The sequence below is a fragment of the Physeter macrocephalus genome, chromosome 8 (genome assembly GCF_002837175.3).
Source record: "Physeter macrocephalus isolate SW-GA chromosome 8, ASM283717v5, whole genome shotgun sequence".
Classification (NCBI taxonomy): domain Eukaryota; kingdom Metazoa; phylum Chordata; class Mammalia; order Artiodactyla; family Physeteridae; genus Physeter; species Physeter macrocephalus.
This window is the reverse complement of record NC_041221.1, coordinates 3826102-3853155: the sequence shown is the minus strand read 5'-3', so window position 1 is coordinate 3853155 and position 27054 is coordinate 3826102. Positions and strand designations below refer to the sequence as shown.

General features: G+C 41.6%; 1 protein-coding gene and 1 pseudogene across 2 annotated transcripts in view; both read left to right on the top strand.

Moving 5' to 3' along the window:
- Window positions 1-4389: 4389 nt before the first annotated feature.
- On the top strand, window positions 4390-4995 carry LOC112063968 (microtubule-associated protein RP/EB family member 1-like; annotated as a pseudogene).
- A 9118-nt stretch (window positions 4996-14113) lies between these two features.
- The window catches only part of EPCIP (exosomal polycystin 1 interacting protein), a 17664-nt gene continuing 4723 nt past the window's right edge, over window positions 14114-27054 (top strand). Inside the window, exons 1-3 of one of the 2 annotated variants that reach the window (XM_055086347.1) lie at window positions 14114-14217; window positions 16282-16355; window positions 18741-18866. The gene's annotated coding sequence lies outside the window, so the exon portion shown is untranslated. The remainder of the gene's footprint in view (window positions 14218-16281; window positions 16356-18740; window positions 18867-27054) is intronic. The other variant, XM_007100605.4, reaches the window with a different exon arrangement.

The following is a 27054-nucleotide window of genomic DNA, read 5'->3' as shown; positions in this document are numbered from 1 at the left end:
CGAAAAGTAGCCCCGGCTCACTGCAACAAGAGAAAGCCCGCACACACAGCAACAAAGACCCAACACAGCCAAAAATAAATTAATTTAAAAATAATAATAATAAATAAGATCATTGAGTGCTAGTCCAAAACACTTATTAAAAAAAAAAAAGACACCATTTAGTGTGAAGAGGTAAGCCACAGAGTGGGAAAATATATTTAAAATACATGTAGGGCTTCCCTGGTGGCGCAGTGGTTGCGCGTCCGCCTGCCGATGCAGGGGAACCGGGTTCGCGCCCCGGTTTGGGAGGGTCCCGCATGCCGCGGAGCGGCTGGGCCCGTGGGCCGTGGCCGCTGGGCCTGCGCGTCCGGAGCCTGTGCTCCGCGGCGGGAGAGGCCGCAGCGGTGTGAGGCCCGCGTACCACAAAAAATAAAAAAAATAATAAAAAAATAATAAAATAAAATACATGTACTCAACAAAGGACTTTTATGTAGATTAATAAAGACCTCCTATAAAGTGATTTTTTAGAAGCTAGAAAACCCAATAGAAAAATGGGCAAAATTATAGACAATTATTCATTTAACAAAGAAGATATCCATCAAATAGTTTTCAAGAAAAGGTCAACTAATATGTGGCAACCTGGATGGGGGGCAGTTTGGGGGAGAATGGCTACATGTATATGTATGGCTGAGTTGCTTTGCTGTGTACCTAAAACTATCACAATATTGCCAATCAGCTTTGCTCCAATATAAAATAAAAAGTTTTTTTTTAATTTAAAAGAAAAAAGGTCAACTAAGCCCACAATTCTATACCACTATATACCCACTAGAATGACAAAAATAAGTAAGACACTACCAAGTATGGATAGGATAAGGAAAACCTGGAACCTTCATATACTCCTCGTGGGAGTGTAAAATGGTCCAACCATCTTTGGAAACTGCTTCACAATATGTACTAAAGCTGAAACACTTGTGTACTCTATGACCCAGCAATTCCACCCCTAGGCATGTATTCAACAGCGATGTATACAAATGTTCACCAGAAGACATTCGTAAGAATGTTCATAGCCTCATTATTTGTAATAGCCGAAATCGTAATATAAGCCAAATGCCCATCAATAGAGAGAATGGGTAAATATACTGTGTTATATTCACACAGTGGAATAATATAAACCAGTCAGTGAGAATGAGTCATTCATAACTATTCAAATGAATAGATCTTATAACCATCACGTCAAGTGCAAGAAACAAACAAAATACAAAAATAATGTTTCCATATATATAAGGTCCAAAAACTGGTATAAAATCAATCTAGGGTGTTATAAGTCAGAGTAGTGATTATCTGGGGGAGGGGGAAAGACTGGAAGGGGACTTCTGAGTCTGGTAAATGTCTCTTCCTTGATCTGAGTGCTGGTGACAAAAGCATATTCAATTTGTGAGAATTCATGGAGCTTATACACAATTAAGACCTGTGAACTCTGTTGCAAAGAGGTTTTATTCCAATAAAAATTTGCTTGGGGGCTTCCCTGGTGGCGCAGTGGTTGCGCGTCCGCCTGCCGATGTAGGGGAACCGGGTTCGCGCCCCGGTCTGGGAGGATCCCACGTGCCGCGGAGCGGCTGGGCCCGTGAGCCATGGCCGCTGGGCCTGCGCGTCCGGAGCCTGTGCTCCGCAACGGGAGAGGCCGCAGCAGAGGGAGGCCCGCGTACCGCACAAAGAAAAAAAAGAAAAAAAAAAACTTTAAAATGTTCAGAAGAAAATATTAAGAAATATCTTTAAAACTTCAGATTAGGGAAGGGCTGCTAGGGATCCCAGCCCTAGGATTCACTAGCTGTGAGATCCTGGGCAAGTTACTCCCTGTTCTTTAGTTTCCACATCTGAAAAGTAAGGATACTTGCAGCACCCACCACATAGAGTTGTTGAGAGTTTCCATGAGGAATACGCAAAAAGTGTTGAAAACACTGCCCGACACTTATTAAGTGGTAGATAGGTTCTTACTTTTGTCGTTATTATTTGTTGTTGCTGTAGAAGTAGTTATACACTCAGTTACAAGGGACAGGCATTCTCAACTTGGCAGATCTATGCCTAACAAAGTTCAGAAATTTTAGTAACTAAGGGAGGAAAAGGATATTCAATAGTGGAGGGTAGCAAAGAAGACGGAAAAGCAACAGAAAAACATAGTAAAGAAAGGACAAATTAAGAATTTATGATCCACTCCTATCAAAAGCCAAACATACGTAAATGGGTTGAATTACTTTATTCATCATTTCATTTAATCTTTATCTGTGTGCATCCCTGCTACTTACCCCCAAACTGCCCCCACCAAGAATAAGCCCCATGGGGGTGTATTTTTGTCTTCTCTCTGTCTACTTCCCCATTCTGAAATGCACAGTGCTTCATGGAAATCCAATAAAAATCATTGGATCAAGGGGACAGAATCTCCAACCTTGGTGGTGCAAACATGAACCGGACAATGTGTTCTTTGTCTATTTGGAGGCACATTTTCTGGTAAGATGCTGCAGAAATCAGATACACAGCAAAACAGAATCTTCTTGGAGGTCCAGTAGACTTTGCACTAAGTCTTTTATGCTCATCTGTTATAACAAGTAAATATTTATGACTACCTAGAGTGTTTTAAATAGTTCTCTAATTTCACAGTATTTTTACTACATGTTCATAAAACATAGAAAAACTGCAATGTACAGAATTATGACTCACCGGCCCAAACAAATGACATTACGCAGATACAACATTTTGCGATTTTGCCGCTATAAGGGTGTGTTTTTTCTGCAGTAATTTTACTGTTATACCATGCTTTTTATTAAAAGATTTATTACTGTCATCCTAATTTTATCAGCCAGTTGAACACAGCATTTCCTGCTTTTGCAAGTGGCATTTAAAATACTGAAAAACTGATTTTTAAAAAATTCTGTGAACCATAACCCTTAATTTCATTTCTAACTGACCAAATAGTAACATTGCTTTGTCACCTAAAGCCAGTCAGATTCCATGAGTTTATAAAAACATTATTTTGGGCAAGTCACACAAATGATAGTTCTATGATCTGAAATATCCAGTGTTTGCTAATTCCTCCCCAATAAGCTTTAAGGGTTTATAATAGACACCCAAATCACCATTTGAGAGCTACATATTAGGAGAAATCGATCAGAATTACTACAAGGTTGAATAACTAGTGCAGTAGGCCTTTCTTCCCATCCTCTTGACTAGCTGGGCCCCCCTCCCCCTCCCATCAAAACAAGAAGCTGATTTTTGTTTCTGGTTTCATCATATCAGGGTCTGGTTTACCACAAAATTAATCTCTTATTGCTTCATGGATAGCATCTCTAACAGACATTAACTTTTTGTCAATAGTTTGACACTTCTAGAAGAAATGAGATCCAGCGAGGGCTAGCACCTCCTCTAACAGAGAGTTTGTTAGGGTTAAGTGTTGCTGGTAAACCTTTGGGACACCAGGGTTTAAGGGCTGCTTCTGTGAGAATCCAGGTCACCAGTAGGTGGCGTACCTCGTCAGAAATCCATAGGCTGTGGGGATGTATGGAGGTTACAGACAGCTACAAACGTTGGAAGCAGAAACTGAAGAGATGCTCATGGTCCAGATAGATTAGCATCTCTCAGGAAGTGGGTATTTAATAACTGAGGCGCAATACTAACTGAAAATGTAGGATGTAAGTGAAGAATGGCACCACTAAGCTGGAGCAGCCCTCCACTTTGAATGCTACAGGCGCTCTCCCTTGGGTGATGGAGCCCCAGTCTCTGGTCCTCTGGGCCAGCGCTCTCTCCATCTAGCTGTCGGTGGATTCCAGCCACCTGCCCTTCAGCAGGCCGCCAGCAGACCCCCAGCTTAGCTGAAGGCACAGGCTTGGTGGGGATTCAGGAACTAGGCCCAGCAAGTTCCCACATCTGGGATACATGAACCTACAGATACCATTACACTGGTTGTTTAAATACCTGGACAATTCGTCTCCCAGGTCTCCTAAGAGTCCCCTCCCTCATGGATGTAGATTTTGCGGGCTGCGCTCTCTGTACAAAGTTAATAAAAAAGCTAATAGGTGTCCATTCCCTTCCCCTTCCTTCCCCTTTGCCCTTCATTAGCTGTCCCCTGCCCCAGGCAGTCAAATGCCCACCAGGTTTATACTTCAGTCTCCTAAGACTCTAGGTAGCTGGAGCCAGTTCCTCAGAGCATGATCACTTCCAAGTTCACTGAAAAAATGGAATTTCTGTTGCCTCAAAATTAGACTAGATCCTGAACCATGATCACCTTCTAAATGACCAGCCATCCACTTCTGCGGCATCTCTAAAATATCTCTATGTTCACAGCATAAAGGGTGTCCTTCCATTATCATATTCCAATTTTAAGTCCGCTTCCAGTAAAAAGAGGTGATACTGGTTTTAATGAATGATTCTCTGCAATCGGCCCCCAAAAAGATGGAACAGTTATGCATGGGGGGCTCTGACTGTCAATTAATGGATATGCTGTTCCCTGGTTATCCTGCCTTGAAGAAAGGGAAATTCCAAACTAAGCGAAATCATGAATATATCCAGAATTTTAAAATACTACAAGCAGGTTTTAAGAGAATGGATGTTGACAAAATAATTCTTGCGGACAAATCATTGAAAGGCAAGTTTCAAGTCTTTTTTAATTTGCTCAGGGGTTCAAGAAAACTTTTAAGTGAGTACGATGGAAAAGACTATGACCCTACTGTAGCTGCTAGACAAGGTCAAGATATATCAGGAGCATCTTCCCTTGTTGTTAGAGTTTGAACAAACCAGCAGTGCAGCTCCTTGGAGGCCAGTTAGACTCAAATACTAATACAGGCTCTGGCTGGGAGAAAAGATCTTGGCTTAGGCAATGGGTATTATGAAGCAGTGAGATTAATGCCGCAGGTCAATGTATTGAAACAGCTGACAAATAAGAGAAGCAAAGGATTTCTACTTTGGAAAGCTAAGGAACTTTGAACTGATTGCCAGGAGAAAGAGGAAGAAGATTGCCCTGTATAGGGAGTGTGGCATCTCTGTGCCACAGATGAAGCTTTGTGATTCCTAAGGAAGGGGCCCCATGGGAAGGACCAGCAGAGCATTAACAGCCTGGACCAGCAAAGCAGCAACATCTGAATGCTTCACTCCAAATCGTGCTTAACTGTAAAACACTCTCCTTTATTATACTTAGAGGATTTGCTGGTTTCTTTCCACAAGCAAAAAGCACTTCTTAAAGTGCCCTTTGCAGCAGTGTTATTTCTTTTCCAATTAGTTTGAGTTGGGATCATTTTTCCTTACAGCACAGTATTAACATCTAGTGGGTTCACCTCAGAAATGAAGAGGTTGATCTTGGGAGCTCTTCTTTGTGCTCCTTGTAAACGGTGATTTCTGGGGAAGATGTGTTATGAGGTGGAGACTTCGTAGAGAAATGCAAAGACTGAATTGAAGTAAGCTACAGTGAAATCTGGTTACAGAACATTTTAATGACTTTTACCACCGTTAATAAGAGGGAAAAAAGAAATCCAATGAAAACTTTTCAGCTCTTACCTCATTTAATCTCTCTGCCCTTTTGAACACCATATACTCCTATCTCATTTGAGAAAGGATTTAGGATACGGTTAATATTTTTGGAATGTATTATAATAGGTTGATATCTTCTTACTTTTTCAATTACTTTTTAACAACTTTATTGAAATATAATTCATATGCTTTACAATACCCTTGTTTAAAGTGCAAAATTCAATGGTTTTAGTATATTCACAGAACTGTGCATCCACCACCATAGTCAATTTTAGAAACTTTTCATCACCCCAAAAAGAAACCCACACACATTAGCATTCATCCCTATTTAACCCCAAGCCCCCTGCCCCGGGCAACCACCAATCTACTTTACGTGTCTATAGATTTGCCTACTCTGGATATTTTATATAAATGGAATTATACCATATGTAATATTTTCAGACTGGCTTCTTTCACTTGGGTAATGTTTTTAAGGTTTATCCATATTGCAGCATGTGTCAGTACTTCATTCCTTTTATTGCCAAATAATACTCCGTGGTATAAATACACCACATTTTATTTATCCATTTGTCAGTTAATGGCTGAAGACAACGTGGGTTGTCTTCACTTTGGGGGTGTTATGAATAATGCTGCTATGAACAAGTTTTTGTGTGAATGTGTGTTTTCATTTTTCTTTGGTACACCCTACAGTGAAATTGTTGGGTCATGTGGTAAACTCTGCATTTAATCTTTCAAGGAACTTTCAGACTGTTTTCCAAGGTGGCTGCACCATCAATTACTTCATATCTAAAAAGTTTCTCAGTGTTCCAGAGATTTAATCACACTATCCAAATAATTTTCCCCTTATTTTTCTATGATTTTATATTTTAAATTCACTAATCGCAGATGGACTTCATTCAGTAAATTTGAAGTTTGGATTTTCCTCCAAATTCCTCACCAGTGATTCCAGAATCATTGCTGAGTAATCTTTAATCTCCTCTTTGATATGTATTCTCTTCTTTTATATATCACATTTTTATATTTAATAAATGATAATTCTGAGTTGTTCATGCTGTCCCATTGATCAGTCCAAGTCAATACCACATTATTTTAAAGACCGTAACTTTGTTTTAATAATGCATGTTACTAATCGCTCCTTATCACTCTACATTTTTGGAGTCTTCTTTGTTTATTATGTCGTTTGAACTTCAGAAAATTTGTATTTACTCCTTTGGAAAAAAAAATCCAATGGGATTTTATCACTATTGCATTAGCTCTATAAGTTAATTTGAGATATTATTTTTATAATATTTAAGTCTTCTACCTTGAAACATGCAATTTCTGCAGGAGAAACTTCAGAACAAGTCTTGAGTACTTAGTGACTTGTTTCCTCTATGAACTAAAGGAAAAGGAAGAATCAAAAATGTTTCTGAGATTCAGGGTCTGAGTGACTTAAGAGGAGCTTACTATAAGCCGACAGAGTATTGCTAAGGGCTATCAAAAAGAAGAGGGAAATGTTTTCAATATTACTTTGGAGGACAGAAAAACAGTCAATGTCTCAAAATCATGAGGAGATAGATTCGGCCAAACATACTAAACCATTTTACATAGTAGAGTTCTCCAAAAATGAAAAAAAAAAAAAAAAAAAAGCTGCTGTGTGAGAAGGTAAACCCTTCATTTCCGGAGGCATTCAAATGAAGATGGATTACCAAGTATCAAGATGACAGCCCTCCTATTTCTAATAGTCTGTGCTGACTACTTGTTCTCCAAATGGCCTTAGTATAATTGAAACAAGGAACTGGAATTTATGAAGAAGAAACGTAAAAGAAGATCAGAGTCAAGGATGGGCTTTGGGTAGTGCTCAAAGGAAGGAGAAAGAAGAGACAAAAGAAGAGAAAGAGATGATTCGAATGATGAAGTAAACACTAGAGAAAAATCACAGGCCCACGGATGATAATGGAGGACCAAGGAAAGGCTGGCTAATAGTCAAATACAACAGAGAGGCTTAGAAAGTAAAGTAGTAAGCTTTACTTTCTAGTAAAGATTAGAAAGAGTCACTAGATTCAAAAATAAAGTCATAGGACAACCTGGCGAGTGAAGGTCCAGTAGATCTATCTGACGATAGAGTCATAGTTGAGTGACACTGTAAAGTCAAGTGAAGGTTTATTTTTTCCCGTTGAAGAGGCTGTGCACATCCGAAGTTCAAAGTCCAGACGGTACAGATTTAGAGCTAGAAAGTACAATAGACCCTGGCATTTGTAACTTTGATATTCATGGTTCTTACTGTTTGTCAATGACCCCACGATCCAAGGCAAGTAGTAATTTTTAAATGTTGCCAAAGCACACACTGGAATCATGTCTGCTGTGAAAGTGCTGTGCAGGAGTGAGTCACTTTTTGGGAGAGCAAGCCTAGCCAGCTGCCCAACATCTGTATCATATCATGGCTTTGTTATTCTCTACTAATCTCTGAATAGGCTGTAACAGTCATGAGTGGTAGGAACTCTACTTCTTCATAGATCCAGACAAGCTCATGGATAATGTTGCTATTACGGTGATGTACTATGACAAATTACTTTAGTCCAGGTGACGTTTGAACAATGTGGGGTTTAGGGGCAGCGACCCTCCTCGAAGTAGAAAATCCTAATATAATTTAAGTGGACCCTCGGCACCCACAGTTCCTCCGTATCCTCCATCCACAGTTCCTCCATAAATCTCTGAATAGGCTGTAACAGTCATGAGTGGTAGGAACTCTACTTCTTCATAGATCCAGACAAGCTCATGGATAATGTTGCTATTACGGTGATGTACTATGACAAATTACTTTAGTCCAGGTGACGTTTGAACAATGTGGGGTTTAGGGGCAGCGACCCTCCTCGAAGTAGAAAATCCTAATATAATTTAAGTGGACCTCCTCCATCCACAGTTCCTCCATATCCTCCATCCACAGTTCCTCCATATCCTCCATCCACAGTTCCTCCATATCACAGTTCCTCCATATCCTCCATCCACAGTTCCTCCTCCACAGTTCCGCCCATAGATTCAACCAACCATGGATCGTGTAGTGCTATAGTATTTACTAATGAAAAAGAATCCGCATGTAAGTGGACCCACGCAGTGCAAACCATGTTGTTTAAGGATCAAGTGTACTTTACGAAGCCACCAAAGTGCCTGAAGACATCACCATGATGTTTTGGATATTCTCTCCATTTTCTGGGGATAATCATACATGAGAGATACTCAAAACAGTACGATTTTTGAAGCTCTCAGGACACATTTCTTAAAATTATTAAGATTCTACTTACTGGAAGAGGTGAGGCTATCACTGTAGAAGGAAGCTCTCTCAGGAAATGGGAAGAGCTGGTTTTTAGCTCAGAGAAGGAAGAATTTGGAAAGAAGAATAAAGGATGTGTCTCAGGCTATTTCCCCAGAGAGCAGACATCAGTAACATTGTATCTGCATGTCCTTTTTTGTATCTGCATGTGGTCTCAAGAAGGAGTAAAAGAGAGTGAAGCAGTGAGAAGCTGCAGAAGATATGTTACTGAGTTGCTTGATCCCATGGACCTCTTGAGAAGCCCTATGACATCGTCTCAGGACTGCCAGTCTGGGATGAGAAAGGAGGAAGCATTTATCCAGCAGCTCGCATCCCTCACTGGTCAAAGAACACTCCAGGAAGCATTAGCTCCCCAGCACTTCTGGGTTGTACTTATGAGGATGCCGAGGGGTGCCTGCAGGGTACCAAGCCACCGTGAAAACAGATAGGTCCTAGGATGGGAGGCAGGAGGCGCTGGCAAAATGCCTCCATGTGCAGTTGGTTGGGGGGCTGGAACAAAAGATAAGTGTGCCTGAAAGGATCTGAAGTGGTACATGAGAGGTGCCTGATCCAAGATGTTTGTGGTTTAAGAAGACATGTGTTGGTGTGAGCAGGATGATAAGAAAACTCAGACCAGGTCCTGGCTCCTCTCAGGGCAAAAAGATGCCAGGCGCTCTTACGGGAATGAGGATGCTGTGTTAGGAATGAGTATTCAATATAAGTAGAGAAGAGTTGTCAAAACCACTGGGAAGAGCAGACTGAAAGGAGGGTGGGATAGTGGTAGGGGTCCATCTGATGCCAAGCATTATGAACTTTTAATTCTTTGCATTTTCTCCATGAGTGCCTTCACCCTGAGAGTAGGAACTGAGAAAGCAGACTCTGTGGGTTGGGTGGAGTGGTATGGGGCATCTATGGGAGAGGCCACAACAGTGAGAGGCCCGCGTACCGCAAAAAAAAAAAAAAAAAGAGTAGGTACAACAGACAAAGTAAAACCAAGGCCCCAATGTATAGAGGTTTCTGTGACAATAGGAGCAGAGCAGGAGCATGGGAGAAAGAATAAAAAAGGAAGCAGTGGCATCTTGAAGGTGGAACAGAGCCGTACACCCATGACAAAGTCTACAGCACCCTCAGTGCTACCACGTGAAGACATGAGTGTCTGTATCCTGCAGTGAATTGAGTAACATGGTTGTTGACATCGCCAAGAACGAGTTGAGAAGGAAAGAAGGAAACTGACATGGTTCCTGAAGTTGTCCAGGACAGAATAAACGGTATTAGATGATACTGGTGATGATTTGGAGGTGGCTAAGCCAGTGGTAGTAGAGACCTCAGATGATAATACACAGAAGAAAGCCTGTTGGAAGCGGTGGCGTATGACCTCATCATAAAAGAGTTTAAGCCAGCATGTTAATGAACAATCAAAGCAGCTGCTGAAGTTTAAAGACAAAGCAAGATTTGCTTCAATAAAGACTTACACGAGCACTATTTCTCCAGGACGTGTTGGAGAGGTAGGTGTAGATTTTCACTCTTACTTAATACACTGGGTATCATTTGAATGTGCTAGCAGGAGCCTGCATTGCTCTTGTGATGAAAAAAAATGAAAGAAACAAAATTAGTCAACGACAAAAAAGTAGGGTTCAAGTCCACAGGGAGCAAACACTTTTCCACCACCCCCTTGACTCTGCAGCTGAACAGAACAGGCAGTGGAATGGTTTCTCTAGTCTTCGGAACACTTACCTTTGCTAAATCAACTTAAACCATGTGACCCCATTAACACAAAGAGCAAATGGAAGTGAGTGTTTCAGAAAGATGGAGAGATATATAACCTGTGGTAAATGTTTAACAGGCCACACACAGAGATCCAGCCATATTTCATCAGCAGCTGTCTTTTTTTTGGACTTCAAGTTTCCAGGGAGGAACCCACCCCTACGCTCTCTGTGCCTTCATTCCAGCCCCTGACTCGGCAAGAGGTCCTGGAAAGCATCCATGTCATAAAGAGAGATGGTGACAAAGAGTAATGATTATAATAGCTACCACAATTGAATGCCTCCTCTGTGCACAGTTTAGGCTCAATACTCTATGTAGTTTATCACAGTCAGTCATTAAAATAACTGTGAGCAGGTAATATTAACTCTACCTTGAAGACTGGGTGGTACGGAGCTGCTGTAGGGATTCAGCAATGTCCTCAGGGTGCCAGGCTCCTTTACGTTCCTGCTCTGTCCTCAGTGATAGGAATTACTCCCCCAATCTGTGTCTGTGTTCAAACAGGAAGAAGCAGCAGAAGAGGCAGTACCAGCAAACTTACCTTGCACTGGCCAGAGCTAGTGTTTCATTCAGGGATCATGTCGATTAGAGACAAGAGTCCACTTTAGCTGGTTTAAACACAAGGAGCTCCTTAAGATATACAGAGAGTTCTTAAATCATTGGGGAGGGCTGAAAAGACTTTAGTTGAACTCAGAATGCCACCGTAGAATTGGGTCATCAAGGGAGCTGCTGCCTCTTCCATAATCAGGCAGTTGCTGAATTAAGAGGCCACCTTCTCCTACAGGAAGCCAGTGCCACAGTCATCGGCTCCAAGGCATCTGCCACAACCCGGAAGCAAGTCAATCAGAAAACACCCCCCACAGCACTAGCTCCCAGACTAGCCCAGTTCTGCCGAGACCCAGGCCAGCCACAGAGATGCTCATAACTCTTCTCTTGCTCCCCACTGAATTCAGTTCCCGAACAAACGCCCATGGTCCTCTCTCCTGGTGACTCAGTTCCGACTCAAGGATAAAGGATCAATAAAACCTAAATCATGTGTGGAGCCCCAGCTGCCATGGCAGTTGAAAACTCTGCAAATTGACTGTTTTTGGTTTTCCAATCTCTGTAGCAGAGGCCAGCGAGAGAGAAAAGGATTGGCACAGAGGTTGAGGGCACCAAGCCATTGTATTAGCCACAGTTTTTCTGGAAAGTTGGGAAAGCTGGTGTATGGACAGTCAGCCTTCCCTTCTTCCATCCTAGGCATCCCTCAATCCCTAGCAATCTCTCAATGACATATTGCTATCCCCACTTTATAGATGAGGAAACTGAGGCTTATAAAGTTAAAATAATAATGTTCAATATCCTTTCATAACCTACAGTGGAATATAATCTGCAAAAAATAATAACTGGATCACTATGTTATACCCCTGAAACTAATGCAATATTGTAAATCAACTAACTGCAATAAATAAAAAATTAAAAGGTAATAATGTTCTAGAAGGTAGCAGAATCGAGATTTGAACTAAAGTCCATGTTCCACTATCCTCATGTGGTAAAATTAATATGTTTGCTTTGCTGAAACTAAACATCAACAATAATGGATTCTCCCTATTCTTAATTCCCTTGCTTCTCAATATGAATCACTGGCTTTCAGAGAACACTCGTAGGTGCTCTCCCATCTCGAAACCTTTGCTCCAGCAATTTTCTTAATTGCCTGTGTTGCTTGATCCCATGGACCACCTGAGAAGCTTGATGATGTATGTGTCAGGACTGTATGAGGTGAGAAAGGAGGAGACATCCAACAGCTCACATCCTCCATTGGCCAAAGAATCATCCCATGAGGCATTATTGCCCTTTTCCTCCCATATCCGACTACTCATATCCAGCCATCCTTTCAGGCCCAGATCAAGCACCTTTCCACAGAGACTTCTTCAGTCTCCCTGCCAAAATGTAGTCCTGCATTTTCCGAATCTCTTACATGTTTTCTTTGTACCTCCCTTCAAACATTTCCCACATTCAACATATATAATCACCCCTCTCACACTATAACTTCCTTGAAGACAAGAATGATGACATTTATCTCTATTGTCCTTTAAAGCTTCTGGCACAATGCAGGAGTGTAGAAAGGGTTCACCAGATGAATAATAAAGAAATGAATAAATTTCCCTAGGGAGGTGCTCTCTGCTTTAATGTATTGGATAATCTGTATCTGGGTAATTATAAATCAATTGCTCTAGTTTTCTAATGTTTTTAAGTAGAAAAACTTTTCTCCATCACCGTCATCCACCTGATTTCTTCCATAGTGAGCCCTCATCAATTAATGTAATAGAATGTTTTTTACATATTTATTTGATTTTAATATTTTTATAAAAGGAACTAAAAAAGAGAGAACAGGACAATATCTTTGTTTTTTGTTGTTGTTGAAGTATAGTTGATTTACAATGTTGTGTTAGTTTCAGGTGTACAACAAAATGATTCACTTATATATATACAATATTTTTATAAAAGGAACTAAAAAAGAGAGAACAGGACAATATCTTTGTTTTTTGTTGTTGTTGAAGTATAGTTGATTTACAATGTTGTATTAGTTTCTGGTGTAGAGCAAAGTGATTCAATTATACACACACACACACACACACACACACACGTATGTTCTTTTTCATATTCTTTTCCATTATATGTTATTACAAGATACGGGGTACAGCTCCCTGTGTTATACAGTAGGACCTTGTTCTTCATCTGTTTTACATATAGTAGTTTGTATCTGCTAATCATAAACTCCTAGTTTATCCCTCCTCCTCCCCTTTCCCCTTTGGTAACCATAGTTGTATGATGCTATTTGGGTGCGGGGGGCGGGGGTTGCGGGATCTTAGTTTCCCAACCAAGGATCGAACCTGCGCCCCCTGCATTGGAAGCATGGAGTCTTAATCACTGGACCACCAGGGAAATCCCTGGTAACCATAAGTTTATTTTCTGTGTGCGTGAGTCTGTTTCTGTTTTGTAAATAAGTTCATTTGTATCATATTTTAGTGCTGGCTTTGGCAGCACATATACTAAAATTGTATCATATTTTAGATTCCACAGATAAGTGATATCATATGATCTTTGTCTTTCTCTGTCTGACTTACTTCACATAGTGTAATAAACTCTAGGACTACAACTTTGGAGTTGAAATGAGTTCACTTTCTCTCTGGAACAACCACAATAGGACAATTTTTGTACTAGTTCAGGCATTTGCCATAAGTAACAATTCATTGAGCCAAAATGAGTGGAACAAACAATGATAGTGAAAGCATCAAGGAGTCTCCATGCTCTACACTTAATTCATTCAATTTCCTGCTAAAGTAGAATTTCTTGCATTACTGTTAGCCCTTCAAGTCAGCATAGAGCAGCAGTCTCCTTCATTTCTTCTGGAAACTTTCCACTTTGGAACCCCCAAAAGAGTAGCCAGCAGTCGCCAAGGTGGGTTGTCTCCCACTGTGTGGTTCATGAAACCGGTAGGTGGGCAGCTTCCTTCTGGTTGCCATGGAAATGACCAGGGCCACTGGCCCTCTGAAAACGGAAAAGAACAGCAAGTGCAAGAACAGGCATTCCGTCCGTCCTGCCTTGCAGACTATACCAGCTGTCAAGCCAGAGTGAAGGATCAGGCAGAGGTCTGGGAGTGGCGGAGCCAGCCTTGCAGTGGAGCTTGAGATGTAAGTAATTTCTCTGTTCTTTTTGGAAAAGCATGTCTAGCTTAACAGTTTTTAATAGCGTCACAATTTCTGCTACATGGCAGGAAAGTTCTGTGATGGTTTGAAGAATCACCACCGGCACCACCTTCTCCTTGGAGTGTTTGCATTTCCTGAATATAACGCATACTTACAAGTCACTTTCACCGTGAAACACTCCTTTAAGCGTCCAGGCATATGAATTGCTCTTTACTGAGACTCTGCCTTTAAAAGGAAATGTTTTCAGTACGTTAAGCAAGGAATGAAATGGTCTTCTCAGTCCCTACATAGATAAACTCACTTAGGTTAATATTATATAACAAATATCGCCGTGGAATCTGAGCTTCCTGTTTCTATTTTTAAACCTGGCTAAAATAAAATAAAAAAAGAAAACAAAAACATCCGGCTATATGTTCCTGTTGGTCTTTAATGCTCAATAACAATTAAATGAAAGAGATTTGTGTCCTATCTCTTGTCCTTCCCGTGATCACCAGCAAAACTAGGAACTCTCAAAACATTGGCTTTTATTGTTTCTTCGCTCTGGTTTTATCTAATGGTATTACATTGACTGTTTATTTACACACTTTTCACAAGAAAACATAAGAAGACAAGAAGAAGCCAGATCTAGATGAGCACCAACATTTGGATTGGTTAACTTTTTAGAAAATTGGTCCTTGTGTTCAAAAGTGAAACAAACACGATAAATACTGTAGTAAAACAGCGATGGGGCTGTTTTAATCAAAACCAGTAATCCTTACACAGTTCTGCCTATATGCATTGTTTAATAAATATGTTTGGGGGCAGTTTTTTAGCAATACGTGTATGGGTGTATACTGAGGAAAGGAAATGTTTCAAAAGCATTGTGCATAATATTTATAAAAACCTGTCCTTAAAAACTACCAAAAATATCAGGCTCATTTGCTTGAAATGTTTTTTCAATGGAAAGGGTGATATTTCGCAAGTTTTTTACTTTTATTTTCATACCAAACAATTCAATGTAATGCATCATTTAAAAGTAATGTTTGAAAGGAAAAAAAGATTTCTCATCATGTTTTTTGACAGAAATTGGGCATTTTCTGAAAATAACAGATTCAGTACAGTATCTATGGAAATGAATACTTTTCCCCAGTTGACATAGCACTCCCAATTTTCTTTTTCGCCTCAATATTTTTAGTAGTTTTTTTTTTTTTTTTTTTTTTTTTTTTTTTTTGTGGTACGCTGGCCTCCCCCCGCTGCGGCCTCTCCCATTGCGGAGCACAGGCTCCGGACGCGCAGGCTCAGCGGCCACGGCTCACGGGCCCAGCCGCTCCGCGGCACGTGGGATCCTCCCAGACCGGGGCGCGGACCCGGTTCCCCTGCATCGGCAGGCGGACGCGCAACCACTGCGCCACCAGGGAAGCCCTCGCATCAATATTTTTATTGCTTGGACCTAGTATATGATCCACTTTTAAAATTCAGGGTCTATGGAATTCCCTGGCGGTCCAGTGGTTAGGACTTGACACTCTCACTGCCAGGGGCCCGGGTTCGATCCCTGGTCAGGGAACTAAGATCCCATAAGCCACGCAGGCGCAGCCAAAAAGAAGAAAAAAAAAGAAAAAAGATTCAGGGTCCAGTGGCTCGTGTCTCTGTGTCAATGGAGAGAAGAGACAAACCACACAGTTCCATGGGGGTGTGATTAAGGGGGCCAGACCTGCCGAGATGGGGGTTGGCGCACCAATGATCTAATTAGCTAACCGTATAGCAAGCCATTCACAGGAAATGCTTGAAGGGTTTGCAACCATTGGTTAATAAACTCTCACAAGAACCTGTGTCAAGTCGAAGGGTGCAGTAGCTACAGATTTTAGTTAAGACTCCCCCCTGGCCTGCTCTCGGAGAATTTTTGTCCCACATTGCATGACTATGCTAACAGCAGCAGCATTCAACCAATGTTGTCCTTATTTTAAAATCTAATTTATAAGCCACTTCTTTTTTTTAAAAAAAAAAAAAAGGTGTTCTGATGCTTGTGCATAATAGGACTCACTTCACTCCTTTTGTTTCCCGTTCGTCTAGCGCGAGGTTTCTACGCACACTTGAGGTTAGAGATCACGGAGTCCAGTAATAGAATCCGAGGCGCGGAACGTCATGTGAGTAGGAACTTGACCCTGGGGTGGGAAATGAAACTGTAATTTCCACCATGACTGCTTAGAGTATATTTGGCTGTCTGGGTTCAAATCTCAGTTGTTTCCTTCTGGCTCCGTGACTTTGACCAAGCTATTTAACCTCTCTGTGTCTTCATTTTCTGATAAGAAAATGGGGCCATAATATCTACCTTTACGATTATTGTAAGGATTAAATGAAATAAAACGCGTAAAATACTTCAAACAGTACTCGGTACAAAAGAAGCACTGATTAAATATTATTAATCTTTGAAAAATGTGTGTAGCTCCTAATTTCAGTCATTTTTCGACACACGTGGAACTCCCACATTTCTTATTTGAAAGTACCTTGCCTCTTATCGGTGACCATTTTCTATATTCAGCTAGTTTAGCCCTGGAAACACAGGGCTGAGGGGCAATAAAGGTGTGTGTAGTAAAATGTTAATACAATAACATCTGTTCTCTATCTAGTAGTCTGAACTCTCTTGGGAGTCATGAGTCGTATATTTGATGAGTTAAGTCTGAGGTGTCTGTTAGCTATTCAGGTAGAGCTATCCAAGTGAGATGTCGGATACATGAGCATGAAGCTCAGGGAAGGGAGTGGGAGGGGTTAATCATCAGCATATAGATAATACTGAAATCCAGGGCTGAGCGTGCAACCACCAAGGGAGTGGATATACACAGAGAAGAGAGCCAGGCGCCAAGCCAGGGGCATGCAACTCAGGGAAGACGAGCAGATGTCAGCCAGATACTAGGAAGGAGTCAGCATTGAGGTAGCAAGAGAAACAGGAGCGTGTGGTGTCAAGGAAGAACAGAAAGGTCTCTGCTCAGGAAGGAGGGAGCTGGCAGCCATGTTGAATGCTGGTGAGAAGTCAAGCAAAATGAGATGAGGACATTAACCATTGGTTTTGGCACATTTGGGGGGTGGGAGTCACTGGGAATCTGATAACAGTCATTCCAGTGGAATGACCCTAAGAACAGCCAGCTTAGAGTGGCTTAAAAAATCTAACATAAAACAGGCACTGGGCTCTCTGTATAATTATAGATTTGCTTGCAAAAGCTTGGTTTTTAATTTCGTTTGTGGTTAACTGATGTGGACCTATAAGAGGTCTGAAGTAAGCAAGCACTGTCGTCCATGAATCTAGCCTCCTAAAGATCCGTGAAAGATGTGAAGACAGTTTAAGAGATGAGGGTGGTTTCTTAGCAGATGAGAAATAGAAAACACTCCTGACACGGGGGGCAACATAAGGAGCACGAGGGAGGCATCACACACACACACACACACACACACACGCGCGCGCGCGCGCGCACACATCCATCAGGACTTGTTCTAACAATATTGCCTGATGCCTTTCCATTCCAGTTTTGATCCATTTCCCATAAAATGATCACTTCTCATTTGCATTTCTGAACTGCCTGGGCTCCAAGGTCGTTAGGAAGCCAGGATCTTCTCTGTGTCCAGGAGCTTTACAGGCTTCCTTTGGAGTCACCATTTCATGGGTATTCAGTTTAGCCCAAATTGTGTTGCCCATATTATCCACTAGAGTTCTGCTCTTGTCACAAAAATAACCTTCAATGAGTCATCGATGAGGTCAGGAGGCATTCTTTTCAAATAAAATTCTTATGTTAGAATAGTTTTAGACTTACAGAAAAATTGTGAAGATAGCACAGAGAGTTCCCATATACCCTGCACCCAGTCTCCCCTATTATTAACATCTTACATTACTGTATTATACCTTTGTCACAATTAATGAACCAATAGTGATACATTATTATTATTTTAACTAATATCTATATTTTATTCAGATTTTCTTAGATACCTAATGTCCTTTTTCTGTTCCAGGATCCCATATTACCTTTAGTTGTAGGCACGTAAAAACCCTAAAAAATCTTCCAAGAAAGCAACAAGGTTCAAATTACCTTTGGTTCCAATATTTGTAACCAAAACCACTGAAGGAAAACTTTAACTCTTACTTGTCTAAAATCTAATGGTTGAATACAGATGAAAGGAAAAAGCTTAAGGCTTACATCTTAAGGAAATAGTTTAAGGTATTTTATGGGCTGTGATAATGTACTACTGTAAGTGGAAGACCTGAATCCCTTTTTATTGTTCTGGAAGCAGGTAATTAAAATATTAAAGGTCTGCCAGCATTTTTTTGTTTCTCATCTCCTAGCAAAGGGATTACTCAGACTTATTTTCCTTGGCAACCTCACAGTCATATAATACAGGCCCGGTGATTTGAGCAAAGCTCTCCCTGAATTAGTTTCACAAGACTGGATGCTTAAATGTTAGATTGTGGGGAAGTTTGCAGCCGGGGTTACTATAATCCCTCAACGGAGAGCAATTAAGGCAATGGCTTCTGTTGCCCACAGATATCTGGGAGATCAATATATACTAACTCAGCTCATGCCTCCCTTATGCCTGGGGAAGCCGTGTGGAGTGAGGAAGAAGGACGGTGACCTGGGGTCCTGACTCGGGGCTCCTGGTCCCTACCCTAGGTGAGTGTGTTTCACCCTTTGTCCCCATCAGATTCACAGAAAAGTTCCAAGGCAACTGCTAACTCAGACGATGCTTCCTGGTAAAGTCACAAGAGGTTCGGGATGCCTCATGGGTCTTTTGCCAGATGTCATTCGATGACCTTGCAGGAGACTCACAGGCAAAGCATAAGATAGTGAGCTTAAATTGCCACCCTCTCACCAGTACACAAAATCTCCTTATACTTCCTCTGTCATGGCTGAGCCACATGCTGAAATTCCTGCTAAAGAAGAAGATGGATTTTGCTTGCTAATTTGATATGATACACTCCACAATTCCAGGAGGTAAACGGTGAAAGAGGAAGTAAAGGATCAATAACATGCCTCTCTGACTTAGCTAATATAGGGATTTATTTGGATAATATAAATATTTACAGAATGCCTCTATGAGTCAGGCGCTAAGGACTGGGGAAACCATGGTCAGCGTGAAGACCAGGGCTCTGTCACATCAGAAATCTGACTGACACAGCATACCAGCAGCAATTGTTCCAGCATCCAATAGACAAACTAGCGGGTGAAATCAACATTCAATTATGCTGAATGCTTTCAAAACATAAAACGTCTGCTTTTCAGTTAGTTCTTTTAAAGAATAGCTTTATATATATATATATATTATATAAAGCTTTTTTTAAAAAATATTTCTTTATTTTTATTTATTTATTTTCTTGGCTGCATCAGGTCTGAGTTGTGGCACGCGGGATCTTTGCTGCGGTGCTCGGATTTCTCTCTAGTTGTGGCACACGAACTCCGTAGTTGTGGCGCGAGGGCTTAGGTGCCCTGCAGCACGTGGGATCTTAGTTCCCCAACCAGGGATCGAACCTGCGTCCCCTGCATTGGAAGGTGGATTCTTTACCACTGGACCACCAGGGAAGTCCCCAGTTAGTTCTTAATTATCTTAGTCTAGACGCTTTTGAGCACTTTAGTTCATTTCTATCACTAACTACGTTTAATCTGAAAGCAGTAATCCAGTTGATACCTGAAGAGATCCTGGCTTCACCAACCGGTGGGCACAAATAAGGTTTAATTAACACTAATTGCTTGTATCTGGTTGGTTTGTGCTCCCATCTACCTGATACAGGTCTTTGCCTCCTTCCCACCCCCATGTCTACACAAATAGAGTCTCCTCTAATCATTTCTTGGGGTCCCCAGGAGTGCCTCACCTGTATTCACAAACGGTCCTTTCACGTGCCTCTGTCCCCAGCCACCATTGGATGTTGACTGCCCCCCCAAATGCCGCTGCCATGGGGCTCCCTGTTAACTTGTTGCCCGGAGAGCAGTGTCTGGGGACATCCCAGTCTGTCCTCCAGGAGAGGCCAAATGACGCTATCTGCCCCTCATCCCTCGCTGTGCCAGAGCTGGGCTGCCCACAGTGCAGAAATGTCCCCTGCTAGGTGTCACACTTTCTCACCTGGGCAGGGGCCTCTGTGCCCCGCATCTCTGAGTTCCTGAGAGCCGTCCATGCAGTATCTGCCTACAACTTCACTGGACTCAGCCCAAGGCTTTAATTTGTCTGGGTTAAGACGAGGCAAGTGCTGTCCCGTACCGCCACTCATTCCTGCCCCAGACCCTCACACATCATCTTTACTCTTCCTTCTTTTTTCTCAACAATTCCACATATACAAATAACCACCTGGACACGGTCATCCTCTGAACTCATGAGACGTGTCCAGATGCATCTGTTCAGACTTGGCTGGGTCCAATACAGGGTGGCTGCTCTATGACAGCTCTGAGCTTGGTAGTACAGAAGAATGGAAAGGAGTTTAGGACATTGTTACCCTAAGAGCTCATGATCCAGTCTAGTGAGAGTAATAAGACACATGACACAACTAGTGAATATTGCAGGGCTGTGACTAAAGAGGAGCTAGTGTGTTTGATCCAAAAGTAGTTTGATCGGGTGGTTTTGTTTCCCCATAATTTCTGTATTCCTTTCCTATCACCATTCTAACAAACTCCCACAAACTTAGTGGCTTAAAACAACACAAATTTATTCTTTCACATTTCTGGAGGTCAGAAGTCCAAAATCAGTCTGACTCGGCTAAATTCAAGGTATTGGCAGGGCTAATCCTTCTGGAGACTCCAAGGGAGAATCCATTTCTTGCCTCTTCCAGCTTCTAGAGGCCACTGGCATTCCTTGGCTTATGGCCACATCACTCCAATCTCTGCTTCTGTTGTCACTTTTTCTTCTCTCTCTCTTCCTGTATCCCTCTTAGAAGGACCTTTGTGATTACGTTGGGCCTACCCAGATAATCCAGGATAATTTCCCCATCTCAAGATCTTTAACTTAATCACGTATGTAAAATCTTCCTTGCTTTGTAAGGTAATATTCATAGGTTCTAAGGATAAGGACATGGATATCTTTAGGGGCTGCTATTCAGCCCACCACAATATCCAGCAAGCACAGTAGAAGATCAGAAAGAAAGTGTTTTGATCATATCCCATACTCTTGCTGTCTCTGTAAACATTTCACACACATTTAAATTAGTAGAAATGGGAATTGGACAGTTACTTCCATTTACCAGACTTGCTCACTAATTTCAAGGCCTCGCATTCCTCAGAATTTACAGGAGGACATTTGTAAACTAGGTTCAAGAAAAAATGATACAGAAAGATCTTTTTGTTTTATGCTGAGCCTGTTCTCTGTTCAAATGTTCAATGCAAGCAGTGCATTAAATTAACCATTACTTTAGATTTTTGGGAAGGTGGCTTTTGGGATGTTCTAATATCCCACATATATATATATTCCTATTATCACTATACTTCTGACATTACAAAATACCATAGTTTATGAATAGTACTATAGTACTCTGTGTATTATAGTTGCTTATGAGTAGTAGTAATAGTACTTATGAACAGCACTAATAGACTATATATTATGACATGCACCTAGCTTTACTCTTATTGTAACCTTGTGTGGTAGGTATTATCATTCCCATGCCATATTGAGGAAAATGACTCAGAAAAGCTCTTTGGCCCAAAAATATTCAGTGAGTTTAACAATCACAAAAATGCTTCAAATTGTGTCCCCTGAAGACCCGAATTGCATGCTTGAAGCTAATTTGGCCTAAATTCCAACTTATGGAGACATGAACTTATATTTCCTCTCTTTCTAGATGAGGAAATCTATCAGATGATAGCGAATAGTGTAGGTCTTACTGAATAAGGATTAGCCCTGCCAATACCTTGAATTTAGCCGAGTCAGACTGATTTTGGACTTCTGACCTCCAGAAATGTGAAAGAATAAATTTGTGTTGTTTTAAGCCACTAAGTTTGTGGGAGTTTGTTAGAATGGTGATAGGAAAGGAATACAGAAATTATGGGGAAACAAAACCACCCGATCAAACTACTTTTGGATCAAACACACTAGCTCCTCTTTATTCACAGCCCTGCAATATTCACTAGTTGTGTCATGTGTCTTATTACTCTCACTAGACTGGATCATGAGCTCTTAGGGTAACAATTTAAAATTCTACTCTTCGTGTATAGTATAATTATGGTATTTCTAATACCTTTAGAAATTAAAAATTATATCTACTGGGGAGGGGTTTTATTGGTGGGGTGAAGATCAGAAGCCTTTGGAGATCAAACCGCTTAGCTTGGCTGGCACAGTTCCGGCCTCATGGCCGCAAGACACGCCAAGTACTCTAGTCTGAGATTTTGCTCAAGCAACCCCTCTATATGCAGCACCTCAGCTTTCCTCACCCCATCCCCTCTCTTCTCAGTCCACACAGCACCATCTCTGGGAGTCTTTCCCATTTCTTCCCGCCCAACACTTGGTCTGTGTCTTTAATAAGCACTCACCATACACAGCACCTTAGAGTTAGCTGCCCAGTTGTTTGTTCCCAGAGTACATGCGATGTTCCTTGAGCCACCCATTAGACTCCAGCAGTGAGCGAGGCCATCTCAACTGCTGTCCATGTCAGCAGGCAGTGTGCACCCTTTTGACAAAATACAATCCAAGAGTATGGGTACACGTCTCACTTTGTGGGAGACACCTAAGATTCCAAATTGTCTCCTTTTCAGGAATTCCTCTCATTTTCACCACCTCCAAATCTTCAAGGATTTTTGCAGGGACACACTCTGGGGATTACATTTGGGAGAGACATCCTCACTCAGCTCCGCAAGTCCTGCTTCAAAGTGGGTTTCCTGGGATGCCCAGACGCTGGATTTCTTCTCTCTTTCTTCCCAGTGCTGCATTTAGATTTATATTTCAGACTGTCTGCTTCTTGCTGGAGCATCTCATCAGTGTCTGCTTCTCTTCTCCAGTTTCTTCAATTGAGTCTTTCCCTTAATTGTCTTTGCACTTAAAAAGAAATCACTTCTAATTTCAAATTCAGCTTACATCTGAATTCAAATTTGAAATCACTCAATTTTTGATTGCTGTAAGGATTTGGAGAGTGTCACTCTATTTTCCCACAATCGTATGTCTTGTCTTTTGTGTTAAGACTATAGAATTCAAAGCATCATTCTTCATGACATTTCCAATCTGTTTCAGGCAAATGGTCCAAATGCTATCCTTCCGCTGACACAGTATCTCCTTACGAGTAATACCTTCTTATAAACAAAACTAGTCCAGTTTGAAACATTCCTTTTGGAGCCAAGTATAAACATTATCTACATTTTGGGTGTAATCCTAGATTGAGAAGGAATCTGTGTGGAATTTGTTTTGAAGTAACTGATGTCTGTATCTGCTCAGTTCAGGAGTCTTTGCTTTCATGCAGCTAGCTGCTAGTATTAATTGCTCTCAGGATTTCTCCAACTGAGATACAAAAATAATATTTCAAATGAGTCTGAATAGGAGCTCTGGTTTCTAAACATGTTCAGTGACTCAATGATCAAAGATTTAACGGCCATACACATTGTTTTCAGCATCTTGCCTGAAAAGTTTAGGTGGACTGACACCACCTGAGCTTCTTTTGTCATGGCTGCATAAAGCTGTTCATTGTATCTCACAACCTAGGTATGTCAGAAACTTCTAGTGCCCACCAATACCCACATTCTCCTCTCCTCTCCTGGCAAAGTGCTGGGCTTCATTTCCAAGCTGCTTGCAGCCACGTGGTACCATGTGGCTGAGTTCCGGCCCATGAAATGTGGGCAGAAAATACTGTGGAGGGGACTCCCCTGCTGGTCCAGTGGTTAAGATTCCCCGCTTCCCCTGCAGGGCGCGCGGGTTCGATCCCTGGTCAGGAAACTAAGATCCCGCGTTCCGCGCAGTGCGGCCAAAAAAAATCGAAAAAAAACACTGTGGAGGACCTGAGGGCCATAGAAGCTTGGCCTAAATAAATAAAGAAAGAAAGAAAGAAAGAGAGAGAGAAAGAGAGAAAGAAAGAAAGCCTGAGTCGCTGAATGACCGGAGAAGAGCACACCCTCCCTACCTCCAGCCGCCTTTAATGGCATTAGACTGCATGTAAGGGAGGAATGAACCTTTACCCTAGTTTCACTGTGCGTTTGTTCATTAGTGGGCAGACTCCAGCATGGCATAAGCAGAATGGTCACAAATAAAACCCACGCCCCCTGCCCCTCCCTATGCCTCTGGCCCTCCCTATGCCCCAACCCTAGGGGTGTGGAGGGGGCTTATATTAGGACACAGTCTGCAAATCTCAATGATGGAGCCCACAAAAAGCTGGGATGCTGAGAAAATGATCTGTCGGAGGAAGTCAGAGGATTCCAGCCCCACAGGACCCCTCGACTGCCCCTTCCCAATGCCACCCCTGCCAACCTCATATCCTGTCAATCTCTCTATCCTACTTTTGATTTCAAAAATTCTGGTCACTCTATGCTAATTACGTAGGTAATTTTCCTTTTATGTTTCTCACTCGAGAAATATTTCTCTAATCAGATATTATGAACTTAGCCACTCCCAGGCAGTCCTAGGTGCAGACTTAATATCCCATACAAATTGGTATTATAATTATTATCACATTACTCTGTGATCATTGGTTCCAGTGTGTCTTTGACTGGGGTATAACCCCTTGACGAGGCTCCTATTAGCTTTATTTTCTAGCACAGTGCCTAGCACAAAGCAAGCGCTCAACAAATGTTTACCGAGTGACTGAAAAATGCATCGTTTACCAAATGTCAGTGTACCAAGACACTTTTAAGTGTTTCTTATAGATACCCCAGTTCAGATTGGCTTGAGTAGGGAAAAAAACTTGGCTCATATATTTTTAAAAAATCAAGGAAGGATGTCAGGCGTGGCTTGATCTGGGTGCTGAGAAAAAGATGGTTAGGAATGTCTCTCTACTTCTTGTCTCTGTTTTCCTCTGTGTTGGCTTCATTCTCAAGCTCACCCATTCTGAACACAAGGCAGTTACCAACAGATTCGTATTTCCCTTCTACAAGCTGAGCAACCCCCCGAGAAAAAAGTGTCTTTCCCAACAGTGCCCCCCCTACTATGGGCAGGAGCAGGTCAAGGGGCAGGGGCAATGTGATGTATCTGTGCCCACTCTGCTTATGCCAGGCTGGAATTTGCCCACAGATGAATAGATACATAGTGAAAGTAAGGTGTTCATAATCCACGTTCAACAAACCTAAAGAAAGAAATCCATGGTAAAGCTGAAGGAGATCCTTAAAAAACTAAAAATAGAGCTACCGTATGATCCAGCAATCCCACTCCTAGGCATATATCTGGAGAAAACCATAATTTGAAAAGATACATGCACCCCAGTGTTCATCACAGCACTATTCTCAATAGCCAAGACATGAGAGCAACCGAAATGTCCATCAACAGAGAAATGGATAAAGAAGATGTGGTACATATATACAATGGAATATTACTCAGCCATAAAAAAGAGCAAAATAATGCCATTTGCAGGAACATGGATGGACCTAGAGATTGTCATACTGAGTGAAGTAAGTCAGACAAAGACAAATATCATATGATATCGCTTATATGTGGAATCTAAAAAAAAGGGTACAAATGAACTTATTTACAAAACAAACGTAGAGTCACAGATATAGAAAACAAACTTACGGTTACCAGGGGATAAGGGCGGGGCGGGAATAAATTGGGAGTTTGGGATTGACATATACACACTACTATATATAAAATAGATAACTAATAAGAACCTACTGTATAGCACAGGGAACTCTACTCAATACTCTGCAATGGTCTATATGGGAAAAGAATCTAAAAAAAGAGTGGACATATGCATATGTATAGCTGATTCAGTTTGCTGTATACCTGAAACTAACACAACATTGTAAATCAACTATACTCCAATAAAAATTTAAAAAAAAAACTGAAGGAGAAAAATGTCCAACTAGCATCTCTGTGGAAACCCCATCAATTGGTTACCAGGGATACTTGTCCCCCTCTGTAACCCTTCATGAGGCTTCAGGCATCTGGCCTCCTTGTTCTGGCCTTCAAGTTCCCTGATGTCCAGAAGGCAGTGCCCTCGCTGCTGAGGCCCAGCCAGGGCCTTGACTGCTAGGCAGTTGCTCACAAATCCCTTTGGGGATCTCCAGCTCCAGTGGAGAGCTCCAGGAAATCCATATCTTTTTCCCTTCTTGCCCCTTGTCTTCTTCCATGCACGCCTCTGAATAGTAACAGCACCTAAAAGAATGAGGTAGACACTTTTGTCACCACGTTCCAGCTGATGTATAGATGCCCATCTCTCCCTTTCCCTCTAAGGCTGGGGTCAGAGCAGGCCATTGATACTGATGACAGCATTCCTAGTTCTGGGATGACGGGGTTACTGGGACATGAAGTCCTAGAAACCTCCTGTGGAATCTGGGACAGGTGATCATCTAAAATTATCTGTATTTAATAAATTATGCACTGTTCCTTACTAAGTGGGGTACTTGCCACCACATTCTAACACAATTTAAAACTGTTAAGCCTCTCGTTCAGGGAGAATTCTGGATCTACATGTTTCTCAAAGCCCTTTCTTTTACTACAAAATGAACTAATGAATAAATCCTTTAAGAAAACCCTGTGCCATGGGCCTAGAGATTGTCATACTGAGTGAAGTAAGTCAGACACAGAAAGACAAGTATCATATGATATCGCTTATATGTGGAATCTAAAAAAATGGTACAAATGAACCTATTTACAAAACAGAAATAGAGTTATGGATGTAGAAAACAAACTTACAGTTACCGAGGGGAAAGGTGGGGGAGGGATAAACTGGGAGATTGGGATTGACACATACAC